General features: G+C 46.9%; 1 protein-coding gene across 12 annotated transcripts in view; it reads left to right on the top strand.

Moving 5' to 3' along the window:
• Window positions 1–23,601, top strand: part of SLC44A3 (solute carrier family 44 member 3) — a 331,946-nt gene that overhangs the window by 58,016 nt on the left and 250,329 nt on the right. For all 12 annotated transcript variants that reach the window (XM_078451634.2, XM_078451631.2, XM_078451632.2 and 9 more), the window contains one exon: window positions 15,023–15,139. The gene's annotated coding sequence lies outside the window, so the exon portion shown is untranslated. The remainder of the gene's footprint in view (window positions 1–15,022; window positions 15,140–23,601) is intronic.

The following is a 23,601-nucleotide window of genomic DNA, read 5'->3' as shown; positions in this document are numbered from 1 at the left end:
TAATCTATCTGGAACGGAGGGACCACTCAGCCCTCAGAAATATAATTATTTGGGCCACCAAAAGCAATGTAGAGGGTTCTTGATGGTCTGTAGAAACTTGGAGAATGTAGTGTAATGATAAAGAAGAGAACAGTCATTGGCATTCTGGATTCAAGTCATAGATTTACTCTACTGGCTAGGTGACCTTGGGAAAGTTACTTACCCTCTCTTATCCTACCATTCTCAGGTATGAAATAGGAACGGTAATAATATAGCAGGCGCTTGTGACAGAGGGTTGTTGAGAGCATTACATGAAGTAAAGTAAGTGGAGAATTTTGCCCATTCCTGGCATGTTGTTGGGCACGTATTTATTACTCAATACATTGTAATTATTGTGATGAATATCTCTGTAGAAAGAAGAGTAGGCATTTGAGAAAATAAAGCTTTTGTGGGAGAGAAAGTAAGGGGAGAGGTGAGGCCAAAGAAGTAAAAACCCTGTTTACAATTACAAATTAACTTTGTTAATATTAACAAAATATTGTTATATTTTGTCATGAAGTTTCAGAGAAAATTAGGAACATAGGAAAAAAGCAAAAAAAAATTGTGGTGATATATATGGAGTTAATGGAAGCAAAAGGCATTGCTTTAAGAAACAAGAATTGGGAAGCCTTTGAGTTGAGATGGTAGAATTTATAGCTGGTCTCCTTGCCCACCAAGAAGCCCTGTTAATCCAGATTCCTTAGAGAACTAAGAGATTTCTTACATTCCTCTGGGGGCAGTGGAGTGGCCTGGCCAGCAGCAGCCCCATTTATGGGCAGAGCCTCCAAAGCCCCCAGATTGAACTGCACATAACAAAGCTGCCTTCTGGACAGGCGCGAAAAGATCAGGGTTTGCCTCTTTCAAAGGGCAGGAGACAGCTGCTCATGAGGCAGTGCAGTGGAGGGTTAATACCGAAATGCATGCGGCTGGACTTGATTTTAACATAAAAGAAAAACCCGCTGACAGTTGTATTTCCTGTTGGAAAGCCCTGTGGGTGGGTGGGGTCTGAGGGTTCCTAAGAATGAATGACAGATATGAGATGTGCAGCACGTAGCCGGGCATCGAGGAAGTAACCAGCTGTCGGATTAAAACTCACCTACCATCCACTGAGCCCCATTCCTCCTTCAGGGCCCTCTCTGGTCTCCTGTCTTCCAAGAAGCATTATTAATGTCACCCGTACCGGAGATGATGATAAGACTATATTAACTACAGTAATGACCATTCATTTCAAAGCCAGCAGGTGCTAGGCCCCATGCTAAGACCTTACCACATATCTATTTCTTAACAATCCAATCCTAGAAACAGTCCAACATGCTTTACGCATATCCTCTCTAATTCTTACAACAAGCAACATAGGTTTTACGACCCTTGTCTTACAGACGAGAAAGTGCACTTAGAGAGGTTGTAGTGTGCCTAGGGCCACATGGCCTGCTGCAGACAGAGCTGGCGTTTGGACCCTGACCTTCTCGAGGTCAAGGGTCATCTTGTGTCCATCATGCCCCTCACAACATGACCCCTTAGCCCATTGTTCTGCAGAAGGTTCTCAGCAAATACTAATTTCTTAAGTGATCCAAATTCATGTTTGCCATCTACACCCAGGAGTGGTACTATGAGATGTGCCTTTGTGTGTACGTCCTAGGAGTAGCAGGAAAAAGAATGTGGATGCAGTCTCTGAAGGCGCTCGGGCACCAGCACCCACCTGCCCTGGGCTGGCAGCAGCCAGGCTGCCCCCTCTAACCCTGCTCTTCCACGTCTCAGAGGATGCCAGGATTTAGAGCTGGAACTGGCCCCACAGACTGGCTGGCCCTGACCCCTTTGTTGTATAGATATTGCCATCCATAAATTTATAGGTCTACAGCCTTGATGAGTGAGGCCCAGAGAGGTTGAGTGAGTTCACTAAGGTCACACAGCTAGGAAGAGGCAGGCCTAGAACATGAACACAGGCCACCTCTTAAACCTGCATCCAGCCCCCTTTCCATTATACACCAACAAGACATAGTGTGAGGGCACGTGAGAGCAGAAGGGGTCTTTGCTTGGCTGACCATGGTGATGCCAAATCCTCCCTGGAGCTGAGATAGAGTGACACAGAGCACTCGCTTGCCCGCCATGATCTGCCCAGCCATCACTTACAAGCAGCCCCGGGTGCCTCTGTGGGGCAGGCAGGGAATCTGCCTGTCTGGACCATTTTGTCTGCCAAGAGTCAGGCCTTAGGGTAAGGTTTATTTTCTTAGAGTATAATTCTGCATGCTCCCTTAAAGACCCATCGTGATGTTCACCCAAACAGGCTGAAAATTTGTGGTAGTTGTCTCTAGATTATATTTGGTTTGCTTTGCTTATCTCAGCTTTCAACTGTTATCCCTGTCTGAACACTCCAGGATGAACTATAGGTATGGACATCGTGGTTAATTATTTTATTTTATTATTTTTTTTTTAATTTTTTTTTAACGTTTATTTATTTTTGAGACAGAGAGAGACAGAGCATGAACGGGGGAGGGTCAGAGAGAGGGAGACAGAATCCGAAGCAGGCTCCGGGCTCTGAGCCATTAGCCCAGAGCCCGATGCGGGGCTCGAACTCACAGACCACAAGATCGTGACCTGAGCTGAAGTCGGACGCTTAATTGACTGAGCCACCCAGGCGCCCCGTGGTTAATTATTTTAAAACATGCAATTGAAAATAATTTTATTGGAGGAAGAGACTTTTTCATGGTCTGTACCAAGTTTCATGAATTCACTGCTTTTTCTTTCCTGAAGGAAATTGTCCTCCACAATGGAAGATCAAAGATCAGCACATTCTTGGGTATATGTTAGTTGCAAGGCCCTGTGGAAAATAACTAAGTACTGTGAGAATTAGCCTCTGCCCTCAAGGAATGTACAGTTTAGTTGTAGAAACATAGTAATAAAGGTGGCAGATATTGAATACTTCCCAGGGGCCAAGTCCAGCGAGGAATGTGACCCTCCTGGACTATACCATCTGCGACATTTGAAGCCATTTCCTAGCAAACTTTTAGTTCCTGGGCAGAGGGGTCTGACTAGCCTCCCTTCCCACCCACCCCCCTCCACTTCCATTTGGTGCTTCCTTGGCCAAGAACACGAGGGCGCTACCTGTGTGAGTTGGTCAGGTTGGTCTGCAGCCAGAGAATGTGGGGGCTGGCCACGTCCCAGCAACACCACACCCAGATCTGCACACCCTCCACATTTCTCCGCATTGCTCGGGGAGAGGAGGTAAGCCCGCTTGGCATGACTCAGGCCACGGAAGTGAAAAGCCCAGACGAGGTGGTTCATCAGTTTCTCCCAGGTCTTAGTCCACGCTTACTAACCCGGCAGCATGTATAGACTCTGAGACCTCAAGGCAATAACGGGGAGTCTCTGGGGACCAGCTGTCTGAGACCTGTGGGTGACAAATATCATTTGATTTCATTTACAGGGCTGGCAGGTTTTTTTCCTCTTTCCTTCTTTATGAGGGAATTTTTCAGTAGGGTTATATGAAACAGCACCCCTCAAGCTTGTTCCCAAGCTCAGATCTAAGCAGGAGTTTTCAACATCTTCCTGGTTCTCTCCAGTTATGGGCAAGAAACAAATGCCATAACCAAATTTTATGACATTGTGGGAGCAGTGTCCAGGGTGAGCCTTGTAGAAATGGCACGTAAAGGGGCCCTGCACATCCTGTTTGCAGTTATAGGGACAGGGCAATGTTCACTTTACGGCTTGGCCTTGTGCCCCGGAGGCCAGGCCTAGCTCCAAGCTTCTCCTCTGAAGACGACCTCACAGTTCTCACACAAGGAGTCCTAGGCCGCTCATGAGCCCTGCGGTAGAAGTTGACTCCTCCAGTGCTAGAGAGAAATGGGATGGCCTGGTGCCTGAACGGTTTCTCCTTAGCGGCTTCAGATGGATGGAAAGTCAAAGAGCCCTTCTCTCTCATGAGGTGTGTGTGGGGGGTGTCTTTGAAGAGCCCCTCTCAGTGAGCTTCCCTGGGGGTGCTCTGCCTAGTACAGCACTTATCGGGAACCTACTGAACGCCACACCTGTGCCAGGCACCATAGAAGGAAGGATGGATGTGCCTTAGTTGTGTCCCTGAGGGCCTCAAAGCCTGTGGTTGCTGAGATAGACATAATTACTAACCCAAGATGGCGGTAAGAGCCCACTCCTCCCATATTCATTGCGGTCTGCTCTTCTCCTGGATTTGGGCTTGATAGAATCCTAAAGGAAGCACTGTCTCTTCAATGTTCCCTCTTTTTTTTCCCCCTCATTTTTATTTGTTTGAGAGAGAGAGAATGAACGGGGGAGAGGGACAGAGGGAGAGAGAGAGAATCTTAAGCAGGCTCCATGCTCAGTGTGGAGTCTGATGTGGGCTCAATCCCATGACCCTAAGATCATGACCTGAACTGAAATCAAGGGTTGGAAGCTCAACTGACTGAGCCACCCAGAAGCCCCTCCTCTTTCTTTCTAACACTGATCATCCCTCTGCGGGTTTAAGTGGGCTGACAAGGGAAGGAAGCATATTCAAAGTGCATTGAACGAGCAGGTTACCACACTCTCATTCCTCCTGGGGGGCGTCTGGGAAATGGTGTGGAGTCTGCCTGGCCTTGCCCCCTCCCCGTCCCATGCACGGGGCCAGGAAGCTGGGAGAGGTGCCTGCCAGTTCTCTCCATCCCTGGTGGGGGGCACAAACTCCCAGCAAGCCCAGCCTGCCCTGCCTGGAAGCCGAGCACCTTCCCGCAGAGAAATCCCTCAGGCAGGTTCACAGAGTGCACAGGCCCGTGGAAGGGGGAACATGGCTGGATGTGGCTGAGGCATCCCAGTGGCTGCCTCACCCACCCAGGCCTGGGCCTGGAGATGCCGCACGGAGATGGAGGCCAAACATTCTGAGGCTGAGAGGAACCCCAGCTGGCTGCGTGGGAATGGCCAAATTAATACCCAACCCCGGCAAGAGGAATGGAGCCCCACTGGTGTTGACCTCTCAGCCTCTTCCCAGCAGGGGAAGCAGGGGCAGATGTGTTGTCTCCTACAGCTCTCTGTCTTTATGAAAATGTAGGTGCTCAGGGATGTGGGTTTGAATTAACCTCACACATACATAATGATGCTTCCTTGGTCCTTGGCTGCCCTGACCACAAGCTCAGAGTGTCACCTGCACAATTCTTACACCAACTCAACACACAGCTTTTGCGGGGGGGGGGGGGGGGGGGGAGGGGGGGGGCCAGCTGCTGGGTAGGAATGTTCTGGTTCCTGCTTTTCAGCATCATGTAAATGTTCTGAGACCAGGGTCTGATCTTGGGCCTTCTGGAAGCTGCTCCACATTCTGAGTATCGGGGTGGGTTCAGTGTTCATGCCTGCCTGTCAGAGGGAAGTTTCTGTGACGGTGAAACGGGTCTGTGAGACGCCCAGTATGGCTGTCATGAGCCAGCTTCCTGGGAACAGCGGTGAGCCATCCTGCCTGGCTCCCCCATCCAGACTCAACAGGGGCTAGCAAAACCCTCAGACCGCATGGGGGGGCTACACTTGGCCCAAGTTCACTTGGGAAGTGATTGGGCCTGCTCCTGCGTGCCAAGGAGCTTGTTAGTATTTATGAGCTGTTTATTAGCCTTGAAGGAAATCAGCCCAAACCCTGGCGGGAAGGGAGGGCTGAGGAGGGAGGCTGTCTTCACCTCAGCACCCCAGCTTTTGTTTGTATAAATAGCTGGGTGCTTGGCCAGCTGCCCTCCTGCTGGTGGAGTCTTCGATGCCCCGATGCCTGGGGCTGGCAGGCATATGAGGACCTGGGACAAACCAGCAGCTCCTCCTTCCCCAGGCTCTGAATGTGGGGAAGGAAACATTCAGGTGTAAGGCCCCTTCATCCTCACACTAAGGGTAGATTGAAACCTGCCAGGTGTCTTTCCAACGCTCTCACTTTTCAACTGCATCACACCTGAGTTTTTTAATCAGGAGCGCTCACAGGGCAAAGGAAAGGTAAGTTTTCCCCTGTCGACCAATCACTCGCTCCGTGGTTGGGCCTCTGCTCTGGAGCAGAGCAGGCGGACCAGCCGAGGGACCTTTCTGAGGTGAGTCTCCTCCAGCTCAGAGATCACGAGCACTTACATCCAGCCCGACCTGCCGAGGCCGTGATGCTCTTCTTCTTCAGGCCGACATAGCCTCTTTAGTTTGAGAAGGGAGCAGCCGCTGACCAGAAAAACCGGTCATTCTCCAGAGATCCTGCCTGGGAAGAAAGCAGTTAGAGTTCGACCTCAAATTCTGTATCAGATTCAGGGGGCCACGCCCAGCAAAGCCCAAGCATTTTCCTTCTCTGCTGGGAATCTGGGCCTCTCTGGTGCAGCTTGGGCTGCCTGAGAGTGGTCTATTTTTTAGGGGGTATAGGAGCCTTCCGGAGAACTCATTCCAGGCAGAGAGCCGGTGCAGTGAGCCAAGCTGGGAGCAGAGCGTTAGGTGTTAGAGGCCAGGCATGATTCTATCCTCAGCCTGGCTTCTCAGACTTGTTACTGGGCCACAGGGAGACAGGGCTGGGAGTAAACCACACGTTTAAAAAAAAATTCTAGCCCCGTCCCACCACTCACAGAGTGACTTCGGGCAAGTTACCTAACCCTTCAAGGGCGGCCCCCTCTAGCAAATAGCCATATATGTGTGGTTCCTAGCTCACAGAGTTGCTATGAAGTCGTGTGAGTTCGTGCTTGCAAACTGCTTTGAATATTGTAAGTGCAAAATATTGGGTGAAATGAAACCCAAAGCATCTGTAAGATTACAGGCCCAGGTAGCACTACTTTGGGACTCTACCAGTGCATGAGGAAGGGAATGGAGCACTTTCTCACCTCTTTCCACAGACCACTCACTTCTCCAGCACGTGAGAGAGCGGCGCTCAGAACAGTAACTGTGCATCCAAGGTGCCCCCCACCCCCACCAAGCGAGCACCCCTTGGGGACACAGACCCCTGGGACTGAGAGGTGGTTACTGGGAGGAAGCCTTGTAGGAGCAGGTGAGAGGGTACAAGTGGGTACACATTACTGTTAATGTGGCCTCTTCCACACCCTGTAACCAGCGAGGCCTGAGGAGCTGGGTCACAGGCAGAAGCCCTAGGCGCCACCCAGAGTCACAGTTTCTTAGCAGCCTGAAGTTCAGAGAATGGGAAGGGATGTTTCCTGGTAGGGGCCTAAGTAAGGCTCGTGGGCCTAGCTTCTTTCCACCCCAGCTATTAGTTTATGGTATTTAGTAAAACTCTTTGGTTCTTTTCTCACTTCTGTGGTGCTGAAATCTAACTCTCACAATCCCCACTCACAGAGAGCTGCGTTTCAGATCCTCTGTGTTAATCATTGGGGTGGTTGTTAAAACTGACCAAGAAGATTTCTAGAAAGGGCATCACCAAAAGACAGGATTTTTGAAAAGCAGCTGGAACCGGAAGTTAAGCCGGAAAATGGAGGCCCATGCTCTATTGGACAACAGGAGTGCTCGGAGCCCCTCATTCTAAGGAAGGGCCAGACCACTCACTCCATGCTTAACAAGAGGATGACTCCCTGTAACCTTCACCCCACTCCCTTCCTCAATATAATTAGAGACCTGGGGAAGGAGAGAGAAAGAGGGCAAGTTTCGGCCAGTGCAGTGTTCACGGGGGAAGGTTACTTCCTCCCCGAAGTGAGGTGGAGAGCCAGATGTGCTCTAAGACTGAGGGGCCATCTGCGTGGATCAGAACGTGGCAGGACTCGGAAAGTTCTTGCGGGAGCACAACTGATGTTCCTGTCGTTTGCAGGCACCCATAAAACTTTTAGGTCAAAACCTCGAGATTTCCCAAGGCAGAAGGCCTGTGGGAGCAGCCTGGGCAGAGGGCTGCAGAGGCCGCTTGGTAGTTGCTTGACAACAAGCCAAGTGGCCAAGTGAGGCAATACCCACCCAGAGAAGAGGTTAACGGCGCAGACTAATGCTGGCCAGACGGAGGTATGGCTGTCGCCAAGGGGGCCTCAGTTCCGGGGCTTTCTCAGGGAGAGAGGGAAGGAGAGGCTTACGCTGGATCTGAGATTGGAATTTTGACCCAGACTGGGCTGGACGGGCAAAGGTGGTGACTGGGGGAAATGCACCTTATTATATTTGTTTCCCACTTAGTTGAGGCTCCTCAAACTGTTTTTGCAGCCATGAATTCTAGGGGCTTTAAGGACATATTTTCTTCTTGAAACACACGATCTGGAGAAACCCAGAAAACGGAGCAAGAATGGATGCCTTGTTTGCAGCAGAGTTCTGAAAACGCTGAAGCATTCCTCAACGCCCTGACACCTGTTTCTCACCAGGCTAATACATAGCATATTAGTTTCCTATTGCTGCTGTATCAAGTTACCGCGGACTTAGCGACTGACTATAACAACTTTATCACCTTATGGTTCTGTAGGCTAAAAGTCCAACATGGGTTTCATTGCGCTGAAATCAAGATGTCAGCAGAGTTACACAGAGTCCTCACATGACGTCACTTCAACCTCTCCCCTTGCCTTTCTCTTCCATTGTTAAGCACCCTTGATGTTATATCAGGCTCGCCTAGATAATCCGGGCTAATCTCTCAATCTTAGAGTGAATTGGTTAGCAACCTTAATTTCATCTGTAATCTTGTTTCCCCTTTGTCATGCGACCTAACATAGTCACAGGTTCTGGGGATGATGACGTGGACAACTTTGGGGGGGATCATTATTCTCCTAACACATGTGACTTATGTATTACTGAATTCAGTTTAATTAAAAATACACGTGAGTCCCAGGTCACCCAAGCTAAGATTCAGCCACATTCCATCGCCTTGCCTCCGGGGGTTGGGGGAGGCTTACTGTGAACTGGGAGGCTGTGGCCAAGGGACTGCTGGACTTTCGTCATGTCTGGAAGGCCCCACAAAAGGCATTCAATCCCTCTTAGGCCCCGAGCAGGGGCGACTGGAGGAGCCCGTGCCCTGCATTCACCCCTAGAGGTAAGGGGCTCTGAACGCCCCTCTGAGCTGCCACACGTGTGCATCAGCTGACACCAGGACTTACTCTTTCCACTGATAAGCATCTTCTGCAGTAAGTGCCCGAATTTCAAAATTCCAGGCAGTTTTAACCGGTTTCTGGTGCTGGAGATGCTGCGGACTTTGGGAACAAGGAAGGAGGTGAATGTTGTCACAGCGTTCCTGAGCATTGAGGCTCACCTTTCTCCGGGTGGAATCTTCTGGTTAAAGGCTGCATTGGTATAGGTGTGGAGGAGGAGGGAGCTAGAGCCAACCCCTCCTGACCTGCCTGGACGGTTGGTGGTGGAAGGGCTCTGTAGACAGTGGGGCTCAAGCACCATTAACTATGCTTACTGGGATGGGGAAGCATGCATTTCGTACAACTTTTCTGTGTATCGCAGCACTGGTGTCTAGTCCCTCGCTTCCCAGCTTGAGATGCACCAGCAGCTCTTGTACCGCCTCTAGATATAAAAATGAGGATCGGCCCCCATGCTAAGAGCTGGTTCCCTGGGCCCTATAGGTGTCCTGGGAGTAGAAAGAGGCTTTTGTGCAGCTTCATTCTCATGCTTCCATCAGTCACTTGAGTACTCACCCTCATTAGTGGGCCCCCACAGTTTAGGTTGGCCCTGGGGCAGGGGCAGGCACAGGTCCAGCAACCCCCTGGGACAGGAGAATGTTTCTGCTAGTGCTCCCCATCCCCCATCCCATCACCAGGGCACCTTGAGGACACCAAACCTTCCTTCAGCCCACCCTCATGGTTGGTGTCCAGGCAGCTGAGGCCCCTGGCTCTGGAGCACTGCTCCCCCCTCCCACACCGCCTTCAGTTCTTGGGCACAATGACTCTCATTGTCTCTCTTCTCTTATGCAATAAAGCTTAACAGCTTGTTGGAAAGAACACGATGGCCTGTTAAGTCAGAAAATCAAGCGTAAAAACTTATTTACCCTCTTGGAGAGTGGAAAGGGTCCAGTCCTCTCTTAGAAACACAAAACCGCTGGGACCTTGACACAACTCTTTTCCAGGAGCATTCATTCCTTTAAGATGAGGTCACTTTCCCCCAGGGATGGTCCAAAGTCTCTACCTTGGAAACACAAAAATCCACAAATCCGCTCTCTAAACACGTTTTCTAGAATGAACATTATTACTATCATAATGGGAACAATAATCACCTGTATTTCTGAATGTTTGAATAACAAGGCCTTGCAGATCGAAGCCAAATGCAGTCATGTTCCCAAATTGGTAGGAGCGGTTTCTTTCGTTTGGATGTGGAGCCCTAGCCTTGCATCATGATTTTGTCATAGTTATTTGAGGGGTGAAAAAACAGGACGTTTCCTACCCCAGAAAGACCTCTGGATTAAGTCCAAAGACCTGGTTGCTGATTCCAGCCCTTTTACTGACTTGAATTTGAGACTCCGTTTCTTTGGTCAGGCATGGAAACCTCGTAACACTGCCTGCCCACCTGTGACAAGCCAGGGAGCGGGGGGGGGGGGGGGGGGGGGGGGGGGGGTAGTGCATGCATATTGGAGGCTCCCGGTGGCCCTGCGTCATCCGAAGGACTCCCTCGGCAGAGATTGTGACAGCAGCCACAATGGCAGAATGAGCCAAGGAGAAGCAGGGGCTGGGAGAGGGGGCCAGAGGAGGTCAGACTTGCTGTCACTTCCCTTGTGGTGTTGGTGAGAGCGCTGCGCAACCTGGCAGTGAGGCAGGGCAAGACCCACTTCCAGGACAGAGTTCTAGCAGAGTCCTTTAGGAAACCTCAAGGCTGGGATTCTCCCCCTTGTCGGCATGTCCCCAGGCCCAAGCTGTGCCCCCAGGAGAGCCGTGCTGCCCGCCACAGAAGCTGTCATAACCCTACGCTCCAAGACTTTGCCTCTAATCCTGTCTTTTTAAAAGATTTTATTATTTTTGAGTAATCTGTACATCCAACGTAACCCAACCCTTTCAACCTCGAGATCAAGGGTCACACACTCTATGGGGCCCCTGGGTGGCTCAGTCAGTTAAGGGTCCCACTCTTGATTTTGGCTCAAGTCATGATCTCACTGTTGTGGGACCATATCTGGTCCATGGAGCCTATTTGAGATTCCCTCTCTGCCCCTCCCCAACTTGCACTCTTGCGCGCGCGCTCTCTCTCTCTCTCTTAACTACCAGTTGCCCAAATCTGCATTTGTGTCAGCGGGCTTTCACCCATCTCCCAGTTCAGATCTGGGGAAGGATGCATAATTTGTGCTTCCTTTAGGCAGCCAGAGGTGCTGAGAAATTAACATATGCCCCGCATATGCTCAACTGGACTCTGGAATTAGCCTTACAAATATTCCAGCAACCTGGCCTTTGGGTGGAATACATTTTCCAGACAGTTTTATACCTTTCCCCAGAGTTTCCCTTTAGGTGGAAGCTTTAGTAGCTCACTATGGTAGCTGATTTCTTGGCTTCCTTTCCTTCCCTGGATCCCTTTCTCACTCCCCTGCAAGTATTAGCCGCACTGGCCAAAAAAACTATTTCCGCTTGAGTCTTTGTCTCAGGATCTGCTTCTGGGAGAACTCAAACTAAAAGAGGTACAAATAAACAAAAATGAATAGGAACTAGTAAAATGCTTGACACATTACAAATATTCAAATAAACGTTTGTTCCTTTGAAGAGACAACAACGCAAAATCTGTTCTCAATGCTTATCCCAGAGCTGAGTGCATAGTAGACATTCAATAAAAGCTTGGAGAGTGGGGAAGACAGCCTAGTCAAGTATAGGCTAGGTAATCACCTGGTAAGGATATTATAGAGAGGTTGAAGAATCACCAGCTAAGTGGGTAAGACAGCCTTTGAAAATCCATACGTTCAGAGCTCTATGGGTGTGACTGTTGTCACAGCAGTGGTGGGGAGCCTCCCAGGTGCTAAGAATGGGATTTTTGGTTAGCCTGTCTCATTTTCCTATTGAATTTCCCACAAGCATTATTTTAAACAGCTTTATTGAGGTATAATTTATATATCAGAGTATTCGCCACTTTCAGAGTTGTACAACTATTACAACTTTTCAATTCCGGAATATTTTCATCACCAACCACCCCCCCCAAAAAAACCGGTGCCTATTCTCAGTCACCCCATTGTTGCTCCTTCCAGCCCCTGGCAAACACTGTCCTATTGTCTGCTTCTGTAGATTTGCCTATTCTGGATATGTCATATAAATGGAATCGTGTAATGTGTGGTCTCTGTGGATGGATTCTTTCACTTGGCATAACATGCTCAAGGGTCATCGATTGTTGTAACATGAATCAGTGCTTCATTCCTTTTGATTGCCAAATAGTATTCCATTGCATGTATATGCATCCTTCGTTTATCCATTCCTTACTTGATGAATATTGGGTTATTCCCACCTCCTGGCTATTATGACTAATACTGCTATGAACGTTCATGTACAAGTTTTTGCACATTTAAATGTTTTCGTGTGTGTATGTATACACACACCCCTAGGAGTAGAAATGCTGGGTCATGTGGTAGCTCCGTGTTGAACTTTTTGAGCACTATTTTACATACCTACCAGCAGTGAAGGAGGGTTCCAATTCCTCGTCATCCTCACTATTCTTGTTATTAGCTGTCTTTTTCTTTTATAGCCATCCTAGGCTGTACAGAGTGACATCACATTATTGTTTTGACTTATATTTCCCTAATGCTTAATGATGTTGAATATCTTTTCACAAATGCTTATTACGCATTTGTTCATCTTATTATGAGAAATGGCTATTCAAATCCTTTACCATTTTAAAGTTGTGTTTGTTTTGCCTTTTTTATAGTTTAATGTATTTTCATAGAAATCTTACAGGAACAGCATAGAAGACAGACAACATTAAAAGCATGGACTTGCATGTAGGACAACTCAGAAAAGTATAGTGAATGTGTTTTTTGTCTTTTTATTCTTGAGTTGTTAAGTACTCTTTATATATTCTGGATACTGGACCCATATCAGATATATAGTTTGCTAATATTTTCTCCCATGCTGTGGCTTTTCTTTTTAGTTTCTTCATGGTGTCATTTGAAGCACAGAAGTTTTCAATTTTGATGAAATCCAACCTGTATATTTTTTGCCTTTGGCTGCTTGTGCTTTTGGTGTCACATGTAAGAAATTGTTGCCCAATTCAAGGTCATGACGATTTATACCTCTATTTTCTTCTAAGAGTTTTATAGCGTTAGTTCTTATATTTAGGTCTTTGGTCCATTTTGAATTAATTTTGATATATGAGGTGAGCTAGGAGTCCAACATCATTCTTTTGCATGGTGATATCCACTTGTCCCAGAACTATTTGTTACAAAGAACTATAGAATTGTCTTAGCACCCTTGTCGAAATTAGTTGACCACAAATATAAGAATTTCTTTCTACATTCTCAATTCTACTCTACTGATCTATATATCTTTATTCTGGTGTTACAATACCTTGATTCCTATACTTTGCAATTTTTTTCAAAAATTTTTTTAATGTTTGATTTATTTTTGAGAAAGAAAGAGGGAGGGAGAGAGAGAGAAAGAGAGCAAGAGAGAGAGAGAGAGAGAGGACGAGCAGGGGAGGGGCAGAGAGAGAGGGAGACACAAAACCTAAAGCAGGCTCCAGGCTGTCAACACAGAGCTTGACACAGGACTTGAACTCACAAACTGTGAGATCATGACCTAATCCAAAGTCAGACATTTAACTGACTAAGCCACCCAGGTACCCCTGAAATTTTGAAATCAGGGAGTATAAGTCTTCTAACTTTGTTCTTTGTAAGATTGTTTTGGCTATTCTGGGTCCCTTGCATTTATATGTACATTTTAGTATCAGTTTGTCAATTTCTGTAAAAAAAGTCAGCTTTTTGTTAGGGATTGTGTGTGATCTGTGAATCAGTTTAGGGAATGTGGCCGTCTTAACAGTGTTAAGTCATTCAGTCTACAGACATGGGATATCTCCCTATGTATTTAGGTCTTCAATTTTCTCAACAACGTGTTTTAATTTTCAGCGTGCCAGTATTGCACTTCTGTTGTTAAATTTGTTTCTAAGTATTTTATTCTTTTTGATACTATGGCAAATGAAAATCTTAATTTCATTTTTGATTTTTCATTGTTAGTGTATAGAAATACAGTTGTTTCTTTTTATGATCCCACAAAATTTTAAAGTCTGTTTTTTTCCCTTCAAAATCAAGAGTTATCATATCCAAGAAATATTTTGTCCATCTTAAGGCATGGGATTCTTTGAGGCCTGCCACAAAGCATCAAAAGCTGGCTGCTGTCCTTGAGAGAAAACTGGGAAAGAAAATCTTGATGTCGGGAAGTAAAGTATGTGATTTATTTAGTCCAGATAAGGCAGGTTCATGTAGCCATGAACTTTAAAAAATAAGAAGTCCTTGAGCATAGAATACGGCTCTGGGGGTGCTACAAATAGGTTACAAAGTGAAAGGTTAAACTCAAAGAGCCAATAGTATTATGAGGGCAGGAAAAATGCATGGTAATATAAAACACATAAGAAGCATCCTAGAGAAACCAGGTATGCATTCGAGTACCAACTTTGGCATTAGCTATGAAATACCATGAGATCATCCAGTCTGCTCCTCCAAATTTACAGATGAGAAGACTCAGTATGATGTGCTATATAGGAGAAAAAGCAAAGGGTTTAGAGAGAAGTGACTGAGTCATCACTATCAGGAGACCTTGGGAGAGGCTCCTTAGCTCCTGTCCACCTCAGTTCTTCATCTGTAAAAGGAGAAAAATGTTGCCTGCTTTGTAGGGTGATTGTAAGGAATCAGTGATTGAGTGAGTCACCAGTCTTTCCTAGCACCATGTGCCAGGCACTGTGATCAGTGCTGGGGACAAAGTGGGGAACAAAAGGGACACAGTGAATGACCACAAAAGAGCAGATTTAGGGTGATGCTTAAAGGGCACAAGGCTCAGCATGGTGTTTCTCTGGCTCATTGTAAGTTTCAGTTAAATTTCCCAAGGGCAGGGCCCCATTGCATTTATGTCTAAATCTTGAGTGCCAAGCACATGCCTGACATCTTGTAGTTACTCAATAAGTTTGTTGAATTAAACAAATTTTCTTTTCTTACCCCAACGCAAAGGAGGACTTTAGACACTGAAGGGGAGAAGAGCGTTTTCCTGGCAAGAGCAGAGTGTTTCAGGAGGAGGTGACGACAGGCATGGAGATTGGAAAGAGAGGTGCTGGGCCAAAGGAAAAGGTACGTGATCGGTTGAACCACAGCTTATTTTATTTTTAAAAGAAAGATATCTCATGATAAATTAAAACAAAAACAGAAGAGCCTTTCCGGTCCTTTCTCCCTTTCTGCTAACATCTACATGTGAATGTATTTCCTCATCAAATACATCAGTTATTCTTAAACATGTAGGCTAAGTTTTAAAAGAAGTAACTGTGGTGTGTGTTAGCATCACTCTGAGAAAAAAAATGCAAGGAGTTCTGTGCATACTATCACAAGTTTGAGCCCATCCAAACTGGGATGATAAGAATTCTGAGGGCGGGGCGCCTGGGTGCCTCAGTCGGTTGAGCTTCTGACTTTGGCTCAGGTCATGAACTTGCGGTTGGTGAGTTTGAGCCCTGCATTGGGCTCTGTGCTGATGACTCAGAGCCTGGAGCCCACTTCTGATTCTGTGTCTCCCTCTCCTTCTGTTCCTCCTCCGCTCACACTGGCTTTCTCTCTCTTTCAAAAATAAAGATTTAAAAAATTTAAAAAAAAGGAATTCTGAGGGCAACATGGCTACAGGCAGGAGGAAATAACATCATGCTCTGGGTCAGGAGCCCAGGCCCCTGTGAATCACTGTAGATTTCTGCATGGGGAGGGCCCCTCATTCTTCTTGCCAGGTCCACAATAGCTTGAGGAGTCCAGAACTGCTGGGAGGGAGCAGACGGAGTGGGAACCAGGCTAGGACCACTGAGGCAACGGATCACCGTGAGCCGTGCGTCAGGCATTACACAGAGCCAGCCGGGTCCTCGGTCCTTCCTTGCCTTATGAAGTCAGCCCTTTATAGACTTTATGAATGAGAGCAAAGAAGAGTAAATGTTGAAAGTGATCCTCAGGTGGAAATCCAGACACTTGGATTCTAGGTCTGGCTCTGCTTCCCATTGTCGGTATGATCTTGATGGAGTCACCTCATTTCTCTGAGCATCGGTTCCCTCAGTTGTAAAATGAGAAGTTGGCAGTAGGTCAGACGTGGCAAATACCCACGAGGCAGGCCCCTGTACTCTGTCTCATCCATGGCAGACATTACCAGTCAATCACCCCTCACTTCCTTCCCACCCAGCCGCCTGTAACTCCTTCACAGACCAGCGTTATGTGGAGCCTACACCAGGCACGTGGTACTGGAGCACAAGACATGACCTCCTTGCCTTCCTTTACCTGAAATTATGTGATTCTAAATCCTGTATGGACTTGTCCAGGCTTCCTACTAAAGTTGCCATGAGGCAGAAAACTAATGAGTCCATAAAGTCAAGAAATAGCCTGACGTGGCTCAGTGTAATGCAAGCTGTACTATTATTTATGCAGAGTGCTTGCAATACTGCTATCACACAGGGCTTTCCAGTTGCTGACGGAAGGGGCCTACCTACTGAGCTTGGTCAAAGATGGTCCCTGGGGGTGGAGATTGAGTAGCCGGGCAGAAACAGAGAAAAGGATTTTGAAAGATTTTTTTTTTTTTTCCCGAAATATAAACTTCCAGTGCTATGCCAGAATGAATTCCATGCCGTGCCAGAACTGTTAGGGCAGCGTTGCTAGGAAATTAGCAGCTGTTAGTCTGGATGAGTTTCGACAGGAATGTGTCATTCATGCGATGCAAACAGAGAGGGCTTTGAAGTGGATGGAGCTGGTCTCTGTCAAGTGCTATTTAAGGAAGCGTAGCACAGGGCTTTTGAGACAGAGCCAAGGTGGAGAATCTTTCCCAAGGTGATCCAATTCCTGGGGCTGGACGGCGTGCGGTCACCTTGCATCCGCCAGGCTTGGCATTGCCCTCCCTCACCACCGCTGCCTGGCTTTCCCTGCTGGGCCTGGCCGCTGGAGCCTGGGACCAGAGCGACGGCTGAACTGGAAGGAAGGTGATACCTCTTTAGAAATGAGCCCCGGAAAAATAAGATAAAAACAGAGAGGGAGGCAAGCCGTAAGAGACTCTTAAATACAGGGAAAAAACTGAGGGTTGCTGGAGGGATGTTGGGTGGGGGGATGGGCTAAATGGGGGCTGGGCATAAAGGAGGGCGCTTGTTGGGATGAGCACGGGGTGTTATATGTAAGTGATGAATCACTCCTGAAACCAATACTACACGGTACGTTAACTAACTTGAATATAAATAAATTAATTAAAAAACAAAAACAAAAACAGAAAAACCAGAAATGAGCCTTAGAAAGCTAACTCACCCCCCAAAATTCAGCCTTTGGAACTGTGAATTGGACACCTTAGGAGTACCCCTACTCATCTCCAGCTTCACCTCTGATGTGTCTTAACTATTTGTTTAGAATCTTTGTCTCTCCTTTCTCTCTCCTTTGTTGCTGGAAGCTCCATGAGGGTGTGGAGTTTTGTCTGGTTTGCTCATAGCTGCTTCTCTGGTACCTGGAACAGTCTCTGGAACACAATAGGCACCAAAAAGTGTTTGTCAAATGACCAAATCCATTTATCTCTTCAATATTTTGTTCGTCCAGAAACTGGATTTGTTTCAGCTAAGGAAACTTCTGTTGAATCTGAATGTCTGGAATTATTCCTGGGGTTTGGGTTTGGGATCCAGGAGGGAGTTTGAAAGGAAAGAAGGTTCCCACTGAACCTTGGAGAAAGAGACAATATAACAATAGCGTCCTTCATGTATCACTTCTTAGGCTGCAGCCGTGTGGTCACTGCGCCTCAAACAGCCCTCGGAAGTAAACGAGCAAAATAAGTAAACTTAGTTCAGGTTTTCAGAGGAAGAGATGGAGGTTCAAAGAAAGTCCAGTAGAACCTTGGATTGAGAGTGATTTGTTCTGTGAGTGTTTTGCACGGTGAGCAAATATTTCTAACACATTTTAACTTGATAAATGAGTGATGTCTTGAAATATGAGTAGTATGTGATGGCATCACATGACCCCAGCTGAGCCAATGGTTCTTGGAATTCGGTTTGACGAACAAGTTTGGATTACAGACATGTTTCCAGAACGAATTATGCTCGCAAATCAAGGTTTTACTGTAATTTGCCCGAAAACACATGTCTACAACGTGGTAAAGCCCAGGCCTTTATAAAATAGACAAGTGCCTCCCTCAGCTGCTGGCCACCAGCCCTTCTTTCTCCTCCTTGCACCGTCTGTCCAGCTAGCTGCTTTCCAGAGGGGCAAAGCTGTTCTAATGACCAGGGTCTGACAGAAGTCCCTCAGAGAGTAGAGTATCGTGTAAATGACTGCAGACTTGCCTGTTTGTTTGATCTGCCTTGGTTCGAGATTTCTACTACGTGAGCTCTAAAAAGCAGACTAATTCACTGTGACTCTTACTCATAGGATGAGAGAATGTGTGTCAGAGAAGAGAGAGATGTTCAAGTTTGGAATCAGATTTCCCAAATAACTAAGGTGGGAATCCTGGGTAGGATCAGAGTCAGCTGGCTCTGTTTTAGGGAACCCTTGGTTTGCACTACAAAATCAAATTTGTTTCCAATCAAGTGTAGGCTTAGAGATCTTAGTGATGTACCCCTGTTCCAGGCCACCAGACAGCCCTCTAATCTGCAAACTGCAGACTGGAAACACCGAAAATCTTCTGACTGAGCAACTGAAGATTCCAGATTAACCTCCCAGCAGTCTGGAAACATCCTCTGTGTGAGATGGTTGGCCTGAGATCTTTCTGAAGGAAGTTTAAATTCTGGTCCTGAGAAAGTACCATTGATCTGTGTGTATTACAGGATCACTGGATGTCCAGGGCAGTGGCATTGGCCTGCCTAGCATAGTGGGGTGAAAGAAGTCGGGGTTTCACTGCAAATAAATATCCTCCAAGCAAATATTTAAATAATACAATTTTCTTCTAACGGAGCTTCTCTTATGTCTTATTCATGCCATTTTTTTTCTCTTTACTCATTCAGTTTGTGAAATAATTTTAAAACTTTAACATTAATTTCTTTTGCTAGGTTGTCAGGCAAAAACCACATCTGTTTTCAGAAAGGGCCTCGATGTTTGCTCACACCCTGATGAAACATGTTCCTCTGTTAGCTCTGACGGGAAGGTCGGCAGCATGGTCTAAATACAGCCATGTCCCGGCATCCCAGCCCAGGGATCCAAAACCCCGCAGGCCAGAAACTGACAGATGAAAAGATATTCCGCATCATGAGATTAGGAAAATGTGAATCAAGGCCACAGCGAGATATCACTTCCTTCACACTAGGATGGCTAAGATAAAAAAGATAATACAGAAGTAACAAGTGTTGGTGAGGATGTGGAGAAATTGAAACCCTCCTCAAACATCGCTGGTGGGAGTGTTAACACTGAACGAATGTGGGACATTCTTTGTAGGTAACATACAGAATTGCAAAGTGACCAGTATGCAGCTCAAATTTACCACAGCTGGACTGGAACTCTTTATTTCTCAGGGAAACCTGCCCCTCTTCCAGTTTGTCCAGCCTCTTGTCAACAGCATGGACGTCCGTATAGTTGCTCAAGCCAAAACCCAGGAGTCACTGAGGACTTCTCTGTGCCTTCATTCAGTCCATCGAGAAGGACTTCAAATACCCGTGCACCGTCTCCCACTTGTACTGCTCCCGTCCTAGTGCAGCTCCCATTGGCTGGCTCCTCATCCCTCCGGAACCCTCCATTCCAGTCTCTCTGTTCCTTACAGGCCGGGCTATACTCCACAGTTGGGGTAAATCACATCCCATCACTGCTCTGCTGAGAATCCACAGTGACTCCCCAGCACACTCAAAATAAAACCCAAAGTTCTTGCCATGCTGGCAGGACTCAACATGAGTGGCTTTTTGTCCCTCTGGCTTTGCCTCGTACCTCAATCTCCCTTTCACTGTGTCCCAGGCACACCAGTCAGCCTACTTTCTGTCACTCGACACGTCAAGCTCATTCCCATCTCAGGCCTTCGCACTGGCTCCTCCCTCTGCCTGGAATGCTCTTCCTCTGGAACATTGCATGGCTCCTTCTTTTCACTTTGGTTCAGTTCCAATAGCATGTCCTCAGGGAAGCCACAGCTCCTGTCCTCTGCTTTTTCTGTTCTAGTTTCTTTATAGCACCCGATATAATCTGAAACTGTCTTGCGTGTTCGTTTACATGTCAAGTACTGTTCTTCTCCTCGACCATAACATAAGCTTCACAAGGCCAGAGGCTTTGTCTGGTCACCCCCAGCTCCTAATGCCTGCCGTGTAATGGCTCTGAGTAAACAGTTCTTAAATGACTGACATGGTATCAGTGCTGCAGCACTGGTTTCAACCGTGCCTTCTTCTAAGCATCACATAAGGAGGTTTATAGAAAATAAGATGGCTTGTTGAATACCAGCCTAGGAAATTAGGTTTAAAAAAAAAAGTGGATAGGAAGCTTAGATGAGCTCTTAGCTTTGCGATACCCCAGGGCTCTGTTGTTGGGACACCTCTTCTCTGCCTGCGCTCACCCTGGGGCCGTCGCCTCCGGTGCCATGGCCCCAAGAACCCCCAGTTTGTTTATACCCAGCCCAGGTATCTGCCTGAAACTCCAGCCCACTCATCCTCACCTGGTGTCTAGCAAGCCCCTCAAACTTAGCGTGTCCAAATCCACTGTCCCCCTATTCTGTCACCATATTCAGGGGTCGACTATACATCCGCAATATGACCCTTTCTCACCTGCCCCTGCTACCAGGTGGCTCGAGCCCCATCACCTCTGAACTTCTGCAAGTGTGTCCTAACTGGTCTGCCTCTGTCTCCTCTGTCTGATCTCAAGTCATTAGCTAGAGTGACCCCTGGGGATTATTCACTCCCCCGCTCAGAACCCTGCTCAGAAATCCGCTCAGATGGTTTTCATCTTAGGCAGCATAGGGTCCAAGCGCATCAAAGCCCTCCCAGGCCTGACGAGGCTCTTCTTCCGGGCACATGATACATGTGACTGTGTCACTACCTCCCTTGTGGCTCTCCAGCCACGCCGGCCCCCTTGCTGTTTCTTCCACATGCCCAGCACACTCCTGCCTCAGGAATTTTGAACTTTCTGCTCCCTCTGTCTGGAATGTTCTTCCCCAGGGATCCACACAGCACACTCCCTCACCACCTCAGGCTTTGCTCAAAGAGCAACTTCCCAGAAAGTTTTTCTCAGATCTCCACTCTAAAATTTACCTTGCCTACCGTCTTCCCCTTTCCTGATTTGTTTTCTCCTTTTTACCACACTAATATACATATATGCATATGTAATATATGTAATATTACAGGTATGTGTAGGTAGAGGTAATTACAATGTATATATAATATTGCATATATGCACACGTAACATACATAATATTGCATATGTACATAGGCATGTGTAGGTAATTATATAGGTAACACACACACACCATTACCAATAGGCGTATGTAATTTGTTTCCCATGTATCCCCCACTAGAAGGTAAGCTTCCTCGTGGGAACTTCTGTCCGTTTTCTTCAGGGTAGGATCTAGATGAGTGCTTGCTGTGTAGTGGGCATGCGGTAGCTTTTCTTGAATTTGTTAATGTTGATGAAGCCAGGAATGAGGCAAGAACACAAAATACATGGTGTGAGGTCTTCATACTGGTTAGCATTGGGCCACTGACTTAACCCTCAGCTTTCCGACAGTCAATACACACATGAAAGCGGCTTCAGTTGTGTGAGTCAGAGCACCTGTCTGTCAAATCACACCGTTCGGGAAAAGCATAACTCTTCCTGAGAGTAGGGCCGGAGAGAAATTTCTCCCACGGGCCCCTCCGAAGAGATTATATATTGTGAGCAAGGTCCTCCACCAGAACATTTAGAGAACTACGGTCAGGCTCGTAATGTTTCTTATGACATTCTCCAATGGGTCGATGCCTTATGCCAGAGCGTAATTAAGTAAAAGCAATCGCATGCAGGGTCAGAACAATGTGGTCCAGAAGACAGCCTTTTATTCATCTGGATTGTTCCAGGAACAAACCTTCAGTACCCTGGAACAGACATGCTTTGTGGCTCCTGGGCTGCTGCTCTCAGTCAAGCTCTTGTTGAGCTCTACCTGGCAGAGTTCAAGCATACACCTGCTGAGAAATTTGTGGATAATCTATTAGATGAGGCTTTCTTGGAGTATTATGGAGGTTGTTACCAGTATAGCTTTGGAGGGGCCATCATGGTCCATGCAAGTAACACACCTCGGGGCCATGCAGTGCACAACCTGCACAACCGTATGAGACTTTCCTGTTTATGAGGCTGGGTAAGTGTAGAGTCATAGGCTTTAACCTGTAGCCAAAGCAGATATATTTATAAAAATGTAACAAGTGCAGCACATATTTATAAAAGTTCCAGTTCCAAAAAAGAACACATATCATCTCACTTACTACAGAAATGAGCTAAAGGAGCGGCAGTGGGCGGGACCAAGATGCTCCATTAGAAATAACTTAGAGTTGGATCTAACACAGAGAATGGCCACAAGAATGTTGGTCTGAACATTTTCAAAGCAGGTAAAACAAACTGTGTCCTTCCCACCCACCCCTACGCCATGCCAGCTATAAAATATCTCAGTAGAACTCCCATTGGTCTGCTCACTTGGGAGGGTGGTTTCCAGTTCAGTGCACAAACTGTGAAGGAAACATTGAGGTAGATGACTGAATTACCTTGCTGTCTGGGATTGCTAGTCATTAGCCACTCAAATCGGAGCAGTTACCCAAACTCATGACTATGGTAAGCTTTTCCACTCAGAAAGAATGATTCTATAAAATTTACGTTAATACAAACATTCACTCTTCCACGCAAGGGCTCTGAACTTGCACAGCATAGGAAAATTTATATTTCCCTGTAACCATGTGTAAGCAGCACATTTCTTGCATTTTTGTAGTGAGTCAAGGACTTTCATGAGAATTAATTTCACACATCCTCCCTCTCCCAAAGATATGCATTTTTTGTCTTTCGTTTATTGGAGGATGTGAAGAAATCACATGGTAATTAAGTTGAAAAGTATGTAAGACGGTGATGACTAAGCAAACACCTCAGCTTTCATAATCACAGCTGGCTGAAGTCTCCAGGAATGCACTCACTGGGGGAGGTGGGGGAGGGGTTAGAAATCAAACCCTCCCGGAGAACTGACCATGTGCCAAGCGCTAAACTAGGCACTTCCCTGAAGTGGAGTAGAGAGTGGGGTGGACATGACTCTTGACCTTAAAGGAGCTCCCAGTCTGGTGGTGCAAATTTACCTAGCACGGGGAGGCAGTGCGTGCTGAGTCCACTGAGCGGAGCTGACCACGCGTGATGCCTGTGGATGAGAGGGCTCTGGAGCCTCTGAGGGAAGTAGGCTCTGAGTTGGTCCTAAAGAAGAACAGGATGTGGAAAGTTGGGGTCTTATAGAGGAGAGGGCCTCACCACCCTCCTACCTGTGACTTCTTATGATCTCTGTTAATAAGAGGGAAGTTAAACTTAGACAGTTTCAGGCCACTGTATTTGTGGGTCTCTTTGCTATAGCAGCTTCACCTAGAGCCTAACTGAGACACCTGTGGAGTTTTTCTTTGGCTCACTTCTTCCTAATACATCCAGCCCAA

This window comes from Panthera onca, chromosome C1 (assembly GCF_046562875.1).
Source record: "Panthera onca isolate mPanOnc1 chromosome C1, mPanOnc1 haplotype 2, whole genome shotgun sequence".
Taxonomy (NCBI): Eukaryota; Metazoa; Chordata; class Mammalia; order Carnivora; family Felidae; genus Panthera; species Panthera onca.
The sequence above is the reverse complement of the archived record's forward strand: the minus strand, read 5'-3'. Positions and strand labels throughout refer to the sequence as shown.